Source organism: Pezoporus wallicus, unplaced genomic scaffold, assembly GCF_028554395.1.
Source record: "Pezoporus wallicus isolate ANWC-B61680 ecotype Strahan unplaced genomic scaffold, APGP_CSIRO_Pwel_v1 contig_8188, whole genome shotgun sequence".
In the NCBI taxonomy this organism is placed as follows: Eukaryota; Metazoa; Chordata; class Aves; order Psittaciformes; family Psittacidae; genus Pezoporus; species Pezoporus wallicus.
The window spans coordinates 4,515,799-4,530,606 of NW_026640104.1; positions in this window are offsets into that span (position 1 = coordinate 4,515,799).

Below are 14,808 nucleotides of genomic sequence, written 5' to 3' on the forward strand. Positions count from 1 at the left end.
CCAGTGAGGAAAATTCCTTCTGTCAAGAAGTTTCCTCAATGAGTATGTGTTTTCTTGAGGGTTGAAGTGGCCAAAGACGGAAGAAGGTTCTTTCTACAGCCCAAACACGGCTTCGTGCAGTGTATCCTAAAAGCTCCTTTCTCTAGCAACATCTGTAAGAAAGGAATTTAGGTGATCAGGTACAGTGCATATAATATGATAAGAAATAAGACTAACAGGTATAATTTATTTAACTTATTGTGTAGGGTTGTTTATGCTGGTTGGGGTGGTTTTTCCTTTTTATCTGCTTTTTTTTTATCCTTGAATTGTAATTGTACCATTTGTCATATCATTACCTGGAGAGTAATCTTTCTGGACAAGGACCTACCTCTCTACCTACCTATGTATATTGTGGGGTATGTGATTCAGTTTTGGGTAGCGTATGAATAATATTTGTTATAAATGGTAACAGTGATGTAAAGGTCACCTTTCCAACACAATAGTTGTAGGACCCTCCCTAGGGAAGTAAAACTGTTGAATCATAACCCTTAAATACCAGAGAGTATTTTTGTATTATTTCAGTCTACTTGGCTGCTGAAATAGATATGAAGGGATTATTATTCTTGTTATTTGCTGTTCCTTCATTGTGATCCAGCTTCTAATAGTCTTATTGATGCCAATTCCAATGGGATTGCTCGTAGAATAAAACCTTCTTAGATAAACAGAGAGCACCAATGCTAAGTTCCACTTGCCTTGTATTTTAATACCATTTGAATTAACAACTGTTGCGTGACTTATTCATAACTCCCATGCAAGACCATGTTTTTGTTTTGCCCTTTGTGACGGGTGTCTCGAGATACCATGAGATTTGGTCTGTAATGCTCCTGACTAGGTTTTGTACCAGAAATTAAAACAGAGTGAATAAGTTGTTTGGATTATTGGCTCCTGTCTGCTCTCCTCATAGCAATATGTATTTTCAAGGATGTGCTTGTGTAACTAGCCATCCTTTATTCAAGGCTTAGTTCCTTCTGGTTAAGTATAACACTTACTGGCACTCCTAAGATGGGAGAGGAATTAACTTCACAAGGAATCACAGAATCATAGAATGGTTTGGGTTGGAAGGGACCTTAAAGATCATCCAGTTCCAACCCCCCTTTGTGTCTTAATAAACAAATTCAGTTTATCCCTATTGGTATGACTTAGTTTGTGTCAAACAATTCCAAGTGAGTTAGCTTTCCATCATCTCTGTGATAAAACAATCTTGTGCCCAGTGCATATTCTGTATTTAGAAGTACAAATAAAGAAATGAAGAAGGTGAGATAAACGGAAAATTCTAAATCTCCTCCAGCAAGGTATTTTAAGGCCTATGGACACTGTGCGTTGACCTACATTAGTTAAGTACAATGCAAAAACAGAAAGAAAGGAGTAAAGCTTTGGAAAGCTTTGGATTTTTTCCTAACCAATTGTCATTTCTTTCTGTCATCAGCCATCTGGTATGAAATTATTTGGTTTGCACTTTTGAAAAGTTATAAATTGTTTTAAGAAAAGACAATTATATACCCTTTAAAATGGATTTCACAGATTAATGGAAAAGCATGTAGTAAAGATTCTAATCGTAGCTGTTTTCCACTGTCCCATAGAAAGCTGTGATAAATGCATAGTAATTGATCATGATTAATTTTGTTACATGGTTTAAAGATTACATGGAGTGGTGGAATAGAAGCTCTATCTGAAGGCCTTTGATTTTATGTGGCTGGTGGTTATTGGTAAAATAGGAAGCCATCCTTTCCGAGATCATTGTGGCAAATCCCTATCTGGTAGCATCATTTCCAAAGTGTCATGCCTTCAGAAGCACTGTATTTCTATCTTTTCCTAGTTGCTGCTTCTGTCTGAAATTAAAGAAGATATTTTATATTAAACAAATAACATTGGTTTCTGGGATGGCTGATTGATTTCTATATGAAGATAAAAGCATTTTATGTGCTTATTTCTGAAAGGTAAGACTAAAGATAGAGGCATAAAAATTCTACATATTCTAGTCCTTTACCATATTTCCTCTGTATGTCAATCTTATCAGGTTTTAATATCCTTATATTTCATTTTTATCAAGCCATTAAATGACTGTAATTGTCAAAGCAGAATGTGCCATGTTTAAAAATGTATGATAAAGTCAATAGAATGAATTTAATTCCTACAAGCTGTTAGCTTTCATTACATAGAAACACCTAATAAAATAATTAAGTGATCTCATACTGGGCCTTCAATGTGTGTTGTGGCCTCGTTTATGTGGGTTTGGTCGTTATTTTGCAAGTGCTGGTTTTGTTCCACTGTATTTCCTTTAACTTCAGTCAAGTACAGGAAGTTTATGTCAAGGTGTTGTTATGTTTGTGTCACTGTCTTAACTACTTGTTCTTAACTACTGGTTCTTAACTACTTGTGGTGCAGCAAGAATAGTAATAGTTTAATAAAGCTGCTTATTGTTTCTATAGTATCCTCTACATTTGCAGCCTTATCTATACATTCCTTCCTCAAAAGGACCCATGGAAGGGGCTGGCAGAAGGAGGAGCAGCACACAGATGGCTCCCGAGGTCTGCTTGGTGTTTCTCACCAGCTTTTCCACTCCTTGTGGATGACTTACCCAGGGAATAACCTTGTATCACACTTGTTTGTGAAACAAGACTGCCGGTGAACAGGAAGGCTGCTTTATTTTGCTTTTGAATATTGCTGTTTCTTCAGTCAGTTTGGTTTTTTAGTATCCTTTGAAATGCTGTCAGAATTTTAATGATTTGCAGGCCACTATTGGTATTAAATCAGGTTTTAATGAAGCACTGCCTCTGCCCTGTGCTGGTTTTGGAAGGTCTCTCAACACTCATTTGAGAGGGGCCAGCCAGTACAGTGTGGCCTATGAAGAAAAGCATCTTTCTGTAAACGAAGTAACAAAAAAAGCCACAGGATTGCGTTCATTTCTTTTGCAGCTAAATTAGCATCACGTTCAATGTGACTTCAGAAAAACTGAGCATCTCCTTTTCAATTTTAAGTCTTTTGGCTTTGAAGTTAGGAAACCACAGATTATTTTGGAAAATTGTGAAGAAAGCACTCACAAGGAACAGGGAAAACTCTTTAAAGAGCTACCCCAACTGAGTTATGAGGCAGGGTTGCAAAGCCCAAAGTTATTTTAAACCTAAGGAATGTGGGAGTGGGATGTTGCAATTGGCACAGCATGTAATGTATAAAGGCATTACCACACCGATTAGACCTAATAAGTTTAACTGGAGTGTTTCATAATGTGGGTTCAACACGGCTTCTTTTGAAGTCAGCTGAAGTTATTGCCATAGTTTTCAATAAGCAATGGCAGAAGCCATCATTGCAGTGTTGATTTCAGGGTGTATACAGTTGTGCTTTGTATTTAAGGTGCGTTTAAATGTCTGAAAAAGATGTTAGATCTCAGTATATTCCAGTGATCCGTTACGGGACTGGAACTAAATGCTAAGTGTGATGGACTGGAGAGCAAAAAGCTTTCAGATAGGTTTCTGTGTGAGCCTCATGCTTCTGAAAACCAGTTGAGCGGTGGACACATCACTTGTAGAAGATTGCAGCAAGCAGCCTTGGAGCTGTGCCTGTTTTGGGTTTATTTAACGGTTAAGTCTCATGGAAAGAAATGGCTATTTAGACATTCTTCTAAAGTGCATTTTAACAACTATGGAACAGAAGGTTAAAGTCCTCCAGTGGCAAATAAGGCTGTTAGTCCTCCCCTGGACACATTTTGGATGCAGTGGACAGCCAGTTTGTGTGCAGAGCAGGTTCTTGCTTCCCAGATGTGTCGGAGCACATTAGATGTGCACTGCAGTGTGTGTATATCCTTCTCTCCTCTCTGGGAGAGAGGATGCTGAGGCTCTGCTATGAGCACATTAACCGTGGACTGATTTGAGCAATGGTGGTATATGCAAAGGAGGCAGCACTGATTATTCTTGTCTTTTGGAATGTTAGTTATAACATATATAAACATTTTAAACAACCATTATCTGCTTTCTGTTACTACCAGCCAGACTACAGTTTAGGTTGACTGAGACTAATGTAAAACACCTAATGATCAAAGCTAGAATTATCAACAGTTACAAGAGGCGAGAGCCAAATGACACCTGGGCTGCGCACAGGATTAGCGCTGGTAACTTAGGAGTTTACTACAGCCTTTGCCAGCTCCATCAGGACCACTGCCACCACTGGGACAAGCTACTTGATCTTGCTCAGCTGTAGTGTTTCATTGTGTGCCAGGCACATAGTCTCAGAATGCTCTATTATTCATAAGCAATATAGATATGCTAGATGGATTCTGCGTCCAGGCAAAGGGGAGCCTTGAGCACCTATTTGGATGAGAACGTGCCATCAGCCAGGCAAGTCAAGCTTGGAAGCCAGTGGTTTTTAAGGTCCTCAGAGCTGGTATTATGAACAACAGTCAGAGCCTGCATCATATGTGATAAAAAGGGTCTCCAGACAGACCTTCCAGCTGCTGAAGACCAAGCCCCAGTGACTGCATTGATGTCAGAGCTTGGCTTGAGAAGATGGAGCATTTAGCCAAGAAATCAAAGGCCATCCTCATCGCTGGCAGTTTCATGGGTTCTGGGGAAACCAGCTGTTTTGTTTCTCTGAAAGACTTCATGCTAGCCTTGAAAACACTCTTCAAAGGGATTGTTTTCCATGGCCTTCATCTAACTGCTGCCACTTCTTAAAGTAATAATTCTCTCTTTGCTATAAAATGTAAAATTTACCTGGTGGGGTAAGCTAATACATTTCCTTTTTTTTTCATTTGCAATTTACAACACAAAATAGATGTTAAAGGCCTTTTTAGCCTCTTTAGTGTAACACTCTTACAGTAATAACTGGGAGTGCATTCACTAGCATGAAATCTTAAGTATAGTGGAAACGGCACTTCAGGAGCTCTTGGTTTTGCCTTTATAAACTTTCTCTGCAGCACCCTTTATCCCAGTAGGATTTAATCACTGAAACTTTTCTCATAACCTGCAGTAATACTTTACAAACTCCTGAAATTTAATAATCTAAACTATTATTTCTTATGCACTATGTACACGTGTGACTTTTGGCATGTTTACTAAACTCTGTATATATGAATTTGTGTGACACATGAATGAGATATTTACTGAACGTAATTTTGATGCCATTGAAATTAAGTCATTAAAGTGATAAAAAGAATTGTCTTCAGACAGCTACAGAACCCATAGACTGAGAGCTAGGTATGTGTTTTCAAGATTTACACTATCCTTTTCTTCATTATATAAATGCTGATTGCAGGGAGCTCTGGGACCCGACGAGAAGCAATTCCAGCTCTCCCAGTCTATGAGGAGCATATGCAAGACTGCTGTTCAGAATGGCCTAAAAAATCATGGCACGTTTGGTATTCCATTATAAAATAAACTGATTTCTTTCATTAATGAAATACTCCACCTGCCTTGACATAAAGAAAAGATATTAACAATAAGCAGCTGCAGAGTCCAGGTTACTCTAACAGCAGAGGGAACGAGCCCCAAGGTCTACCTGTCTGTGCTGTACACAGTCATATGCCTCAACCTGGTGCGATATATACATCTACAGAATTGATAAGGAGGATAATACATCTCATAATATGACTATTTTGTGAACAGAATCAGGTTCTCATTTAATTAAAGGGCTCCCTGAACAGCTGAGGTATCCTTCCAAAATTAGCTAGGTTGATGTGTGAATACCAGCATCGCTGCCCATAGTTTCAATCGATCTGCAAAGACACTTTGATCCCTAATTATATGTGATGGTTCATCTAGATTAGGAAAGGAATGCTTTCTGGTTCTCAGGCCAGGGTCTGTGCTCTGCCAATGCTCTCATTACATATGGGGGCGAGACCCAACATGCACCACCCTTGTTCACATAGCAGTCAGCTGGGAAGAGAGCTCTATGGTGCACCCCAGACTGCCCCAGTCTTTAAACTGAGGGAAAAGAAACAGCTTTTCTTGCATCCCTGAGCAGCACCACTAGTTCATTATTGCCTTAAAATAGTATAGCCTCTAAACAATGCATTAATTATCAGCTTGCCTCATTAGTTAATCTCATTAGACTGATTGTGCAGGCATTTTATCAGCACAACTGAAAGTAAATTACTAGGAACATCACTTTTCTGGTTGTATTTTTGATTGTATAGTAGATCACTTGAAAATGCTCTTGCTTTAGTGTAGTGCAAACTTGTCCTCCTAATTTTTTATGTTCAGATAAGAGGGAATTAGATAGTTGAATTGGATGCTTTTGCCAAATGATGTTTTAGGAAAGGAAAAATTAAGGGTATAAAATGGTAGCACGGAGAATATACTCTACTTTTATTATCAGTTTGCATTACTGATGTTCCTAGGAAGCACTGCTTGAAACAGGAGTCCAAAATGCCAGGCCTTGCACAAGTACCATGATACTTGCAGATAATTTTCCTAAATTAGAACAAGAGTGACTAAGTCAGCAATTCTCACCTCTGGAGTTTGCATTAACTCAAAGCTCCACACTTGAGACACTATGGCAATCCGTGGGGTTCAGAGTCTGTGAGACCTCAGGACTACCATGGAGTAAACGTTTTATTACTACTGTCGTTTTCAGATCAATTCACTAGCTGCCTAAAGGGAAAATACTTTAAAACGTCACAAGTAGTTTGCATGTAGTTTTTTACTATCGGCTATTGATTTCTAAACAATATCTAGGGGCCTGGAGTACTGAAAGACTTAATGAGGGTTTAGAAATGATAACAAAATATAATAAGCATGTATTGATCAGAGCAAGACACTCTTGTGAATTGAACTTGATGGCTGGGTCTTGAAATGTGCTTGGAGTTTCCTATGAAACTAATAAGTATGATTACAGTTCTAGAGACACCTCCACAGAGCAAGAACTTTATTACTCAGGACAGGATCAACAACCACCTGTATGTATTTTATGCAGAGGAATAAAGCTTGGATGTTCATACAGAGGGTCATGAAATTGTGGGCGATTCAGCATGCACATTTTAGCTCCTTTTTATAGTGTCATTTCCATCATCCAGTTTCTTGCATCACAGCAGTACCTGAAAGGTAAAGATCTTGATCCTGATGCAGCTAACAGCTGAGACGAGCAGGAGGGATGGAGGAAGCAGAGACTGACATTGATGAGCCAAGCAAAGTATGAGGCAGTTGACTGCAGTCATTGCTGCCTACCCCATTAGCTGTCAGCAGTTAGTGGGATTCCCTAGATGAAACTATGCTCCAGTGTCTCTTAGAAGGATTTAAAGAAACAGTTGGTCTCGTATTTTTGCCTCTTCATATTTGCTGTTTCGTGACATTTCATCTGTGAAATTTATTCTGATTTTTATACCTGTGTTCTTACATATGAAAAGTTAGAGCTGGTTGATGTTTTTTGAGAATTGGAATCAAACTTTAAATTAAATAAGCTGCAATTAAATAAGCTGCACTTTCCCACTCAGTCTGACTTCATTTTCAATCTTTCCCTGCAGAAATTCAGTGAGAAACAATGTTAACTTGCTCAAAAAAGAAAAAAAAAGGAAAAAAAAAAATCCCTGGAAACTCCCTTTCTCATAGTGAAGCACATGCGTTTTGAAAACAAAACAGTGATGATCAATGGAGTTCACATTTTACTGGAGCACTGTGTTTAAAATGGCAAGTGGCTGGCAGTGTTTGCCTGCAAGCATATATCCACAAATGGCTGTTGCATGCTGTTATTAGAGTTCAGTTCAAGCACGTATCAGTGTATTTGAGATCTTTGGAGTGGCATATATGAGTGTATCCATAAAGGTATCATATACTAGTATCTTCTGTCAGGTAGAGAATTTCAATGTACATTATTTGAATCCTTAAAGGGTGTGAAAAGGTCTATTTATGTGTATTCAGTTCAACAGGAATAAATCAGCCCCAGAGTAATATGATCTTCAAATACATATGATACTAAACTGGGAGGAGTGGCTGACGCACCAGAGGGCTGTGTTGCCATTCAGTGAGACCTGGACAGGCTGGGGAGTTGGGTGGAGAGGAACTTGATGAAATTCAACAAGGGCAAGTGTAGAGTCTTGCATCTGGGGAAGAACAATCCCATGTACCAGTACAGGTTGGGGGCTGACCTGCTGGGCAGTAGTGAAGGGGAAAGGGACCTGGGGATCCTGGTGGATAGGAGGATGACCATGAGCCAGCAATGTGCCCTTGTGGCCAAGAAGGCCAATGGCATCCTGGGGTGCATTAGAAAGGGTGTGGTTAGTAGGTCAAGAGAGGTTCTCCTCCCCCTGTACTCTGCCTTGGTGAGGCCGCATCTGGATTATTGTGTCCAGTTCTGGGCCCCTCAGTTCAAGAAGGACAGGGAATTGCTTGGAAGAGTCCAGCACAGAGCTACAAAGATGATTATGGGAATGGAACATCTCCCTTATGAGGAGAGGCTGAGGGAGCTGGGTCTCTTTAGCTTGGAGAAGAGGAGACTGAGGGGTGACCTCATCAATGTTTACAAATATGTAAAGGGTGAGTGTCAGGATGACGGAGTGAGGTTTTTTTCAGTGATGTCCAGTGACAGGACAAGGGGCAATGGGTGTAAACTGGAGCATAGGAGGTTCCATGTGAACATCAGGAAAACTTTCTTTACTGTGAGAGTGACAGATCACTGGAACAGGTTGCACAGGGGGGTTGTGGGGTCTCCTACGCTGGAGATACTCAAGGCCCGCCTGGACAAGTTCCTGTGTGATGTACTCTAGGTTACCCTGCTCTTGCAGGAGGGTTGGACTAGATGATCTTTTGAGGTCCCTTCCAACCCTTAGGATTCTGTGATTCTGTGATCTGATTTCTTTTATCATATTTGCTAGAGTGTTTCCTGTGAAGCACTAGAACGAACCATTTGGTTTAAACAATTATATTGAAGATAGGGTTGGAGACAACAGTGTTAGAAGGATTTGCACTAACCTATCGGTGGAGGTAGTTTCCCTGGAGACTTGAAAAGGATCTATCCCCCTGCAGTATTTTTTTATTAATGAATATTATTTATTTGTGCTATTTAGTTTGATAAAATTAATAAGAATTCATACTGATTGGATGAGTGTTTCTTTTCACTCATTCTAGTATAGTTACAGCCAGGAGCCAAAGTTATGGTTTACATTTCAGAGTGACAGAGAGATGGGTAACAGCTGATACTCATAAATATCCTCCAGTGAGAGCCTGCAGGGTTTTTTCCATTGATGATTTTCCTTTGCAGCTGGTTAAGGGAAGTGAATTAACATGGCTCTTTCTCTACTTAGTTTCACAGCGTTGTCACTGCTGAGCCAACACCACCAGCCTTGATTTGCTTGTTCACCTCCCCTATGGTGCACATGCCTCCTACTAAGCCACTCCTAGTCCTAGAACTTGAGCTCAGTGTCTGCCTGCTCTTATCACCTCTTGCCTTCCTACACATCATGTGCAAAACATTCCTCTGCTTCAGTTCGTGTGTAAGTATGATACCAATGTGCTCATCTCTTGTCAGGGTAACTGTACTCTTACTACAGGAGCATCGCTTGTTCTCCCCTCATCGTACAGCAGTACTTCCTGCATGTAACTGAAATGCTCTTCTGTGATGCCACGTAATCTGTCTGTGCTGTCTGAGGCATCAGTTTGCTTTCAGGTGCCATAAATAAATAGGAATGCTCTAATTCTATAGGTGATAATTTTTGTGTGACAATTACACCTGTGCCTACCTATATAAAACTTGCAGTGAGTGCTAGTGGTGTGTTCTAGCTGCCTTTATGCATGTGGGATTCAGGTCTCTGAATCTCTAATAGGAAATGCTGCAATGGGGTGTTGAAACTGAGCCACCATCAGAGAGGTAAATTTGAGCTATTTTGGAGATCACACAGATTTTCAAAACCTAGTGTGTTCTGAACTTAATGGTGATGCTCTCTAGTGGACGAGTTTGGCAAGTCTCTTAGCAGGAGTATCTGAAAGGTGCCTGGATAAACTCTGGTGCTGAGGTCACGGGTGAGTAAGGCAAACAAGCAGAAAAAGAAAAGATTCCTAAAATAAGTGAGACCATTAACAAAAATTGAAATGAAAAAATATTTTTGAAGGAGGAAGAAAAGGATTTAAGAACTGGAAAAAAGGATTAGAACCCGTATATATTTTGGTCTTGTGAATATAGCTTGTTAAGTATTGAGGAGACATTAAGATACATCATGTGTGTTTGGTTGTAGATATAAAAGCATGAGTATGACATAAGGTTGAGTTGAATTACTTTTTTTGGAAGTTAATTCCTGAAAAATCTCTTCACTTTTCAGTATTTACTATTACACTCAGCTTCTTTTAGGTAAAGTATGTATGGTTAAAGGAAAAAGCACTGCAGACTTCTTAATGAGTATCACAACTAGTATTGTTAATCCTAGACAGTTTCTCATGAGAAGCAAGTTCATACTACCACCTAGTGCTATTCATGTTTCAATGCAATAGCATTATACAGTATAGCATCTTTATTATTAATGAATTCCTCGGAATAATTAATCCATCTGATATACTTATTGACTGCAGTAATAATTCCATATTAATGGAAGAAACAGAACATGATTGTTCTTACCTCTAAGCCCTCTGTAAGTGGTACACTGACTTCCATGCTTTATGTGCTTATTTTCTCACATGTATATAGTAATTCTAAGATAGTAATCATTCCCCTAGCACAGTAATACACACCTACACTCCTGCTGAATTATGCAACTGTGGGTTTATATGAATAGCTTGTATGAGCACCCTGTCAATATTTGAAGTGTGATTTGGAAAAGGAGAGTAGATTGTCTTGATCTCATGTGCTGTGGTATGCAAAGCACAATAAATCTCTAAGTTTATAAGTATTGGCATTCTGATCTCAACAAAAAACAGTATGGATTAAACAGCTCGTGTTGTTAATTCCTAGTGTGTAGTTATTTTGGGGGCTATTCTACTTCTATCATGAAACAATCCTTTTTTTAAAGGTATGTCCAGTGGATACCCTCAGATGATACAAGTAGAATTCCTAAAGGTCAAATCCGATGTTGGTCCTTATATAATAATGAATATCTGTGAAAACATTGTCTATTTGCAAAGGGCTTAAGCATTTTTTTTTAATATCGGAATCATTTGTCCCTATTAATGAATTATTTCAGAATCATGAGAGGATGTTATCCTATTTTTTAAGAGAAGTTAGCCAACTTTCTAGTAGTATTTAATTCCCCATCCCTATTTTAATGCTCTGTCAATAAGGAAAAGATACATAGCTAACTTAGTGTGCAGCGGAACTTTCTCTAATACGAGGTGTGTTTTCCCTCGCTTGAAAATCAAGATTATATACTTACGTCATATAAAGATACATTAATCATAGTTCTGTTTACGGGCTAGCTTAAACTCTGACAGAACTAAATACATTTCAGCTCAATAAGCAACTATTCTTTTTTTTTTCAGGCTTCTTTTTCTCTATCCTTTTCATTTGAATGACCAGATCTAAAGAGACTGGAAGGATCAAACTTCCTATAAACACGTAAATAACTTAGAAGTTCCACTGATTTGGAATTCCACTGTGATTTGAGCAAAGGGAGCTTACCTACACAAAAAGCGAAGTGTTTGAAGCTTAGGGCACAGACTCAGAAGGTTGAGTTTGCGGTCGATGGATAATTCCTTGGAATTTAGTGAGACTGGAAAGTGTGGAAATATAAGCAGAATGCAAATGAGTTTATTTAATAAGTGTAAGTGTAGTATTGTATATAACTATAAGCTATACGTACCTCTTCTGAGAGAGTAAACTCTAAGAGAATCATCAAATATGGTACTACAGCTTGCCCATCATACCAGCAATGACTCCCTCTATGATGTAGTACCCTGGTTTAACTTCTGCTTTCAGGACTCCATGGCAGGAAGGTGTGGCTATAGATTTCCCTTAGGAACTTTAGAGGAGTGAAAGATTGCGACTGATGGTCTTACAACTGCAGGTGAATTTTTCCTCAGGATATAGAGCAATGCTCCCAAATATACATTTCAAATGGACCCCTCAGGTAGATCAATGTTACAGCTATTTAGAATGATGCAGAAAGGGAAAAGAGCTTCAGTACCAAACCAGTTGTTTCTGGTTTGAATTTGGAAAGAAGCATGCTAATGGTCTCGTTCGACTGAATTCATTAAGAAGTAAGGAAGAAGTTAGGTGTCAGGGGTAAGGTTTTTTAAAATGATCAAGTCTGAATCGTTCACACCTGAAAGTCCATAAAGAAAAGAGATATTTCACATATACCAACCAGCTTTTGAAGTGAATTTTGGAGTGCTGGGGAAATTCCAGAAGCAGGAAAGCTGTGAATAGCTTATCAGTATTTGAAAAGGACCTGTGGTTAAATGGTCTGTTAACCTGACATGAGCTCCAGGTGAAAGGGCAAGGGGCTTCAGTGCTAAAGAATTAAAGGATGGGAATACAATTAATGCTAGTGAGAATGATTTAATAGAAACTGGGCCTGATTTAACTCTTTTGAGTTTAAAGATGTAACCATGCTGTGTAGGTATCTTATGCTGTAACTTCTGGAAGGTATCTGGCTAGTACACTATGCTACTCTTCATTTAAAATAGGTGGCACTGCAGCACACACAGTCCATAAGCAACGAATTAAAATCCAAGACTGATGGTTTCAACAAACAATGCCAGTAAGAAATAATCATTCAGTGAGGCTGTTTACAATTGCATTTTCTGAAGAAAAGTGCTCAAACCAAGGTGATGCTGCAGATTTGTGCATAACCTGGACTTAAAAGCAAAACTGCTATTGATAAAATATGCAGGCGAGACAGAGGATGACAGCGTGATGGATGATGACGGTGCTGATGTTGCACAGATTAACAGGGGTAGTTTGGTAAGCAGAACAAACCCATGCAATTAGCTACTGTTTTAATATCTTCACATGCAGAGCTGTATGGCTGAAAAAATGCAGTTTATAAGTAAGGAGGGGAGGACAGTATCCTTGAAAACAGCAACTTTCAAAAGTCCTTATAAATCATCTTGAGCAACTGAGTCAACACAAACTTCTAATGTGATGTGCGAGGTAAAAAGGATTAACAAGAATTTGTAAATCTATTCAGGAAGGCAGTGCGTAGGAGTAGGAAGGCAATTTTGTTTGTATAATCACTGATGAAGCCAGTGCTAGAATATTGCTTATAAGTCAGGTATCAGTGTTTCTAACAGTGGAAGTAACACAGAAAGCATAGGAAGAAAGCCAGAAAGAGTATCCGAGCACTGAAAAAATGCTTAACTGTGAAGGACAGAAAGAATGCAATTTGTTAAGCTTATCAAAGAAGAGTCTGAAAGGTAATTTGATTGTAGCACAAAAATACTAATACAAGGAGAATATACCATGTATTAAAAGGCTTTTTAATCTCGGAGAAGAAAGCATAACAGAAAACAAGGATGAGAAGCTACAGCCAACACATTCAGCTATCAATTAGACAAAGATTAGCGTGCCAATTAGAAGAGATCTAATGCACCTCCCCTCTTGGAATCTTTAAGCTGAAATTGTGTTCCTTTCCAAAAGATGGGGGGGGGGGGGGGGTGCCTGGCTAGATTACTGGTCTCAGCCTCACAGTATGATGCCTCTTTCTTGTACTTAATGTAGTTTAGTATATCCCCACACTGCATGATATTCTATATTTGCATGGAAATGGTACATCCTTAGACACAGCCAACAGATGTACTTTAATGGTAATGTGTCCAACATGATTGTGTGTAAAATAGAGAAAAAAAATAAGCATATAGCAATAGTGACAAGTATTTTCAGATTATAAAATGAAATTTGTCATACAAGAGGAAACCTCTTTTATTAATATGAAAAAGCCACTAGATGGCACTGAAACATCCCTTTACAAATCCTCTTACTTTGACTGATAGCCTGATTATCCAAATTTTTTAATCAAGGCTAAAAGGAATTTATGAACCATAATATGAAAAATCCAAGGGACATAAAATTCTGATATTAGACAGGATCAATTTTCTTTCTTTCTTTTTATTTTACACAATATACACTTCACTGTTTAGTTTATAATTATCTGAATTATCTTTATGCACTTGAATGTTTGGAGATGTTGTTTAGGGGAACTTAATCAGCACCAAATTATATTAAATGCTCCATAGACTATGGAATTGAACACCATTCCAATCCACAGTTAGATCGCTGGCTGGGCCTTGTTGTCTTCTTGCTGGAGTAAATTTAGTTAAATATATTACAGCAATTCTCTATTTAAAGTGAAATAAAGGCTATGGGCCCCTCTCTCACTGGGATATAGCATCAAGACTGCTTGGAAGTTTATTAGTACATAGCAACAGGAATTATTGTTTCAATAAAACCCAAGAAACATGCTATGTATTTATAAAGACTCTTTCCTGGCATTTCATCTATTTAATAAATTATTTACATGTAAAATTGATCACTTTAAAGCTGTTTGTTCCAAGCAAGTGGATGTTGTCTTTAAATACTCAAGACATTAAGTGGGAAGAAAGGAATTGGATCCCATTTCACATTTCCAAAGCCATTTTTAAGCTTCTCAGCTATTCAGACTGACAGAGTTCTGCTTAATTGGAGCAAGCACAGGAGCAGTGAATCTTATATCTGGGAATTCCTGTATAGGTCTGCTAGAAGAAATGCAAAAGGTATATGGTTTAGTGTAACACATCTAGTGTTTTAAAATTGAAAGTGATGTAGTAGTATACTTTTTGATATAATTTCAGTCAAAAAAAAATAAGTAAAATACAAGCTTTCCTCTGATGACACTCATGCTGATAACTCATTAAAACCCTACATGTATCAGTGGAGTGACTG